Raw genomic sequence first — 5,701 nt, forward strand, 5'->3', positions numbered from 1 at the left:
AAATACGCCGTTTTTTCATCTTGCGAGTATAAAGTGGGGTATACACTTTTGGTTCGTTCAAAGCAGTCACTTATAGCTGATTTACATAAATCTTACACTGGATTTAACAGTCAACTGATTTTTGTTTATGAAAACATCATGATGTGTACATACACAACAGTAAACATAACGCCCATACCTAATATTCAACGCGACGTACTAAAATAATTAACCATCTTACCACAAAAGCGCTCTTGGGGCGTCCGTATTACCCAAATACGTTAAGACCGAAATCGCGTATAAAACACAAGACCTCAATAAAAACATATTGTTACGGAATTAGGTTTAACTAATCTCCGTGTAGACGTTGTTTTATTCCCCGATACGATTTGTACCAAATAAAACAGGGTTCATTTTAGATTACGTTTCTACAATGCTTTATTTACTTTATTACACTTATTCGGAACCGACTTTAATTACTAAGCACACAGCAAGTCTCTAGTTAGCACGCAGCTATTCTTTAACCGATATGTTCAGTTCAACGCTTAAAACACAACTCACTCGTCATTGCCAGTTCCCCTGTATTTATACCCCAAAGTCTCCTTGGTCTAGAATTATCCAGAAAGTCTGGCAACACCTCGAATCTGTGCAACGAACACACAGACGCACATTCGCACTAAGCGAACAACCATACTCACATACATACATGGGGGGAATACAGGCGGACGACAAGCACGGTAATGACGTAATTACAACAACAAACAAATGCATGGAAGAAGTAGCAACTAAACGATAATTACATGATTATGGCAAAACAGACAAAAGCACATTAATAAAAGGTAAAGTAACATCTAGAATAATGAAGAGAGTTCTACATGGTAGTTGTTGTTGCTTAAATAAAGTAACTGCGTAATAAAAACTTTACGTTACAATTCAAATTTTTAAATTAACGGAAATTAAACTAAATTAACCTAAACCTATCAGTTACATTCGTAACATTGCCTCCCGCTTAAGCCTGTTCGTCCCGAATAGGCACAGTTCCCTCTCGGTGGTATGGGCATTGGTAACACTGCCTCCCGCTTAAGCCTGTTCCTATTGACTAGACGCAATTCTCGTTCCGTAGTGGTGGCAACCGATTTAGATGTACCCTCTACTGCGTCAGCTTTGGTCTTTTGCTCTTCTGGACGACGTTGCTTTCTCTCCAGGAATCTTGACGTTATACCTTCTTGCTTTGTGGTCACCTTTCTAAGTGCCACCTGGTCTTCATCGGACTTGTCCTTCCTTGTTGTACGGCCGCTTTTCGATGGACCTTTCCTCGACGTACACCTTCGCTTTTTCGTCCTCGTTGCTGGATTTTTCCGCTTTCCTACGGGCCAATTGTCGGCGGCTTCCACCTTCAGCGTACGGACATCGACAGCGATCTCGCCGGATTCTGCCTTCGGGCGATGTTTGCTTTCCTCGTTGTAGCCCACACTTATCGGTATTTCCACATTGGACCATGTCATCACACGGTGCTTTATGTCCAGGTTGATATCGAAGGCAATCATGAAGTCTACACCAAGTATAACTTCGTCCATAATATCGGCCACTACAAAATCATAATTTACAGATTTTCTACCCATGCTCAGCCTTTGGTAGGCCTTTCCATGTACCGTTGTCGTCTCGCCTGTGGCCGTTCGCAATTTGACTCCATTTAACGGCAATACTTTCCCTTTAACCAAATCCGGCCTAATAATGGACTTTGTTGCACCGGTGTCCAATGTCAAGGTACGCAATACACCATTGATAAAGCATTTAACCGTTAAGTTGTGATTCTTCTGTTGGACTATGGCTATAGAGATGGTGGGACCATCGTTTTCTTCATCTGCCAGCGGCGCCTCGTGATTGACGGAATTCACTTTTGTTGATTCACCTGATGTCTCTCTTTCCAGATTCTTGGCCACCAGTTGGTCGTCGCTTTTTGAAGGCGGTGAGGAGGATCTGGGCCTTGCTTGTCTCAATCTGCATTCTCGGGCCAAGTGTCCAGTTTTCCGACAGTTGTAGCACGTCTTTTTCGTTCTGCCAGCACCTCGTTTCACACGCATTAGTGCATCTTTCAGCAGGTCGACAACGGTCTGGGAATTGTTGTCCTCGACTTCCAGCCTCCGCACGTTGTAAGCTTTAGGTTTCACCAGCATCCTCGCGGTTTCTTGGGCCAGGGCAAATGACACAGTTTCTGCAAATGTTCCTATCGGTGCCGCATACGTCGCAAATTTTATCTCTGGATCACGAATACCACTAGCAAATGTCTCAATCTTTATGCGGTCCACCAATGGATGTGTCTCTCCTGGATATGCCAGCTGCGCCAATCGCTCTATATCAGCCGCAAAGTCTTGTAAGGTCTCATTTGGCTTCTGGACTCTTCCCCTCAGTTCCATTCGGTAGATCTCTTGCTTGTGTTCACTACCGTACCTACGTTCAAGAGCAGCCATTATATCTCCATAGTTGTTCCTAGAAGCGGCGGGAACACTCTGCAATACGTCAGCAGCATCACCCTTCAATGCCATAAGGAGTGATACCGCCTTTTCGTTGTCGTTCCAAGAATCTCTAACAGCCACTGTCTCGAACTGTAATTTGAACACATTGAAAGAGGTAGAGCCGTCGAACAATGGAGGCTTAATTTTTAACGCGTTATGGATAGCTCTCACTGGACCGCCTTTAATTTCCAGTTCCGACATTTTCTTTTCTATGCCCAGAATCTTCTCATCTTGAGCCAGAAATTTCTCGTCAACAGACAAAATCTTTTTATCCAACTCTTTAATTTGTACCTCCACGTTTTCTACTCTCTTTTCAATCACCATCGTGATGTTCTCGAGTTTCTCGTTAATTGTTCTAGAATTTACCTCTAATTTTTCCTCTAATTTCCTGGAATATTCTTCACTCTTTCTGGAATTTTCTTCCATTTTAGCATCCAATTTCTCCATCATTTTGGAATTTTCTTCATTCTTTCTAGACATCTCTTCTAACATCTTACAGTTGTCAGATTTCATTTCCGTCATAAGTCTGGAAGTTTCTTCATTTTTCTTATTCATTTCCAGCATCATCATAGCCAGCATTGATTTCAAATCGTCACCCCTGGCAGCTACCGACGAAACTTCCTCAACGCTGGATTCGCCCTTTGCCGATAACTCGACTTCCTCCTTACCGTCGAACTCATATTCATCGATGTTCATTCCACGGCGCTCGAACTCTTCCAACAAGCGTTTTTGTAGTTCGGCCTTGCTGCCAGTAAAACACAACTCCAACTTACTTAGCTCCTTCTTCAAGTCTTCCACTCGTAGATCCTTAAACTTCATTGTAGGATGATCGTAATCTCACTGCTGACACCAATTGTTACGGAATTAGGTTTAACTAATCTCCGTGTAGACGTTGTTTTATTCCCCGATACGATTTGTACCAAATAAAACAGGGTTCGTTTTAGATTACGTTTCTACAATGCTTTATTTACTTTATTACACTTATTCGGAACCGACTTTAATTACTAAGCACACAGCAAGTCTCTAGTTAGCACGCAGCTATTCTTTAACCGATATGTTCAGTTCAACGCTTAAAACACAACTCACTCGTCATTGCCAGTTCCCCTGTATTTATACCCCAAAGTCTCCTTGGTCTAGAATTATCCAGAAAGTCTGGCAACACCTCGAATCTGTGCAACGAACACACAGACGCACATTCGCACTAAGCGAACAACCATACTCACATACATACATGGGGGGAATACAGGCGGACGACAAGCACGGTAATGACGTAATTACAACAACAAACAAATGCATGGAAGAAGTAGCAACTAAACGATAATTACATGATTATGGCAAAACAGACAAAAGCACATTAATAAAAGGTAAAGTAACATCTAGAATAATGAAGAGAGTTCTACATGGTAGTTGTTGTTGCTTAAATAAAGTAACTGCGTAATAAAAACTTTACGTTACAATTCAAATTTTTAAATTAACGGAAATTAAACTAAATTAACCTAAACCTATCAGTTACATTCGTAACAATATTAAACTTTTTTAAAATTTTTCATTCGTACACAAAACATATTATACCGTATAATTTATACGTGCTGTCATAGTTGAATTTGTTCAACTTGAAATAAAATACGGTCAAAGTATTTTGGTAGTATTCATAAAAGGCTCCATTCACTATCTTCGTGTATACGTGTGTATTACCCTAGACAGACGACAGCGTTAATTTGCATTAAGAGGTGCATTTAATTTTAGCCTGACAGACGACAGTTTCTGTATTTACGAAACAGCTGATTGCTGTTTTGTTGTTGTTTGCACTGCATTTTTTGTTTTCCTTGTGTCTCAGAGCATGAATATTGCTTTCTCCCTCATATGAATATTGGCTCTATTCTAAGGTATTGCCATATTGAAATACCTAAATGCTCTTTAAATTCAGTTTGATTTTGTGCATTAAGAATGTGAATAACGCACGACAGTTTCTGCATTTACGAAACAGCTGATTGCTGTTTTGTTGTTGTTTGCACGGTATTTTTTGTTTTCCTTGTGTCTCAGAGTATGAATAGTCTTTCTCCCTCATATGAATATTGGCTCTCTTCTAAGGTATTACCATATTGAAATACCTAAATGCCCTTTAAATTCAGTTTGATTTTGTGCATTAAGAATGTGTATAACGCACGACTTAATTTGAATTAAGGCAGTTAATGCAATTTAATGCTGCCGTCTGTCTAGGGTATATGACTAGTGTGTAGCAAAGCCTTCAGTCAATACTCGAGATCTTGAAATTTTCCTCCAAAAATGAATTGATTTCATATTTTTCTTTGAATTGCCTTTAAGGCCTGGGTACATAAGCTGCCTCGCCTGGTTGCCTTGCTTTCCTAGTCCATATTTACATTAGACAATTTTACTTGCGGCAATTGTCAGTTATATAGAGAGAGAGGTGAGGCATGTAGTAATCCTTTTCTTCTCAACACCCACTCTCACCGACAAACTGACAATTGCCGCAAGCAAAATTGCCTAATGTAAATATGGACTAGGAAAGCAAGGCAACCAGGCGAGGCAGCTTATGTACCCTGGCCTTTATTGTCCATGACTCAGTGCTATACATCCCCTAGGGTGTTGAACCCAGATCCACGGGAGGGACTACGACAGGCACTATACTGCGTGAACACAGTCCCCACAGCGTCGGATTACGAAACTCCCCCGCAGTCCCCCAACCTTGTTTGCTATTTAATTGCAATGGACTCCGTGGTATGTTTGAGAAAATAGTGGACTTCATGAATCGGAAGAAGATCAAGGTCGTGGCGGTGCAGGAAACCAAGTACTAGTGAGGAAGGATCGCACCAGAATTGGGGTTGGGGATTAGCTTTCCTATTGCACCAGTCTATCCAATACAGACCTATCTTGCTTGAGCCTGTCTCTAAGGACCAGTACATGGAATATGTGGGGGTAGCAGCTAGGTGTGGAACTGCCGAGGTAGAGTTGCTGAACGTATACATCCCGGTAAATAGCTGTATTTGGTAGGTCATAACCGCCTGGTCTTGGGGGACTTTAATGCACATCATGAGTTGTGGCATTCGATCCTCGGAAACGACCAGAGCGGTACAGTGTTGGCTGAGCAGATTGATAGCTCTACGTTTGCACGGTCAATTAGGACGCTCCTACCAGAATTAGAGGAGATTGTCATAGTTCGACGGACATAACCATCGTGTCACCTG

Source organism: Musca autumnalis, unplaced genomic scaffold (genome assembly GCF_047663935.1).
Source record: "Musca autumnalis isolate F117 unplaced genomic scaffold, ASM4766393v1 scaffold_5, whole genome shotgun sequence".
NCBI classification, from domain to species: domain Eukaryota; kingdom Metazoa; phylum Arthropoda; class Insecta; order Diptera; family Muscidae; genus Musca; species Musca autumnalis.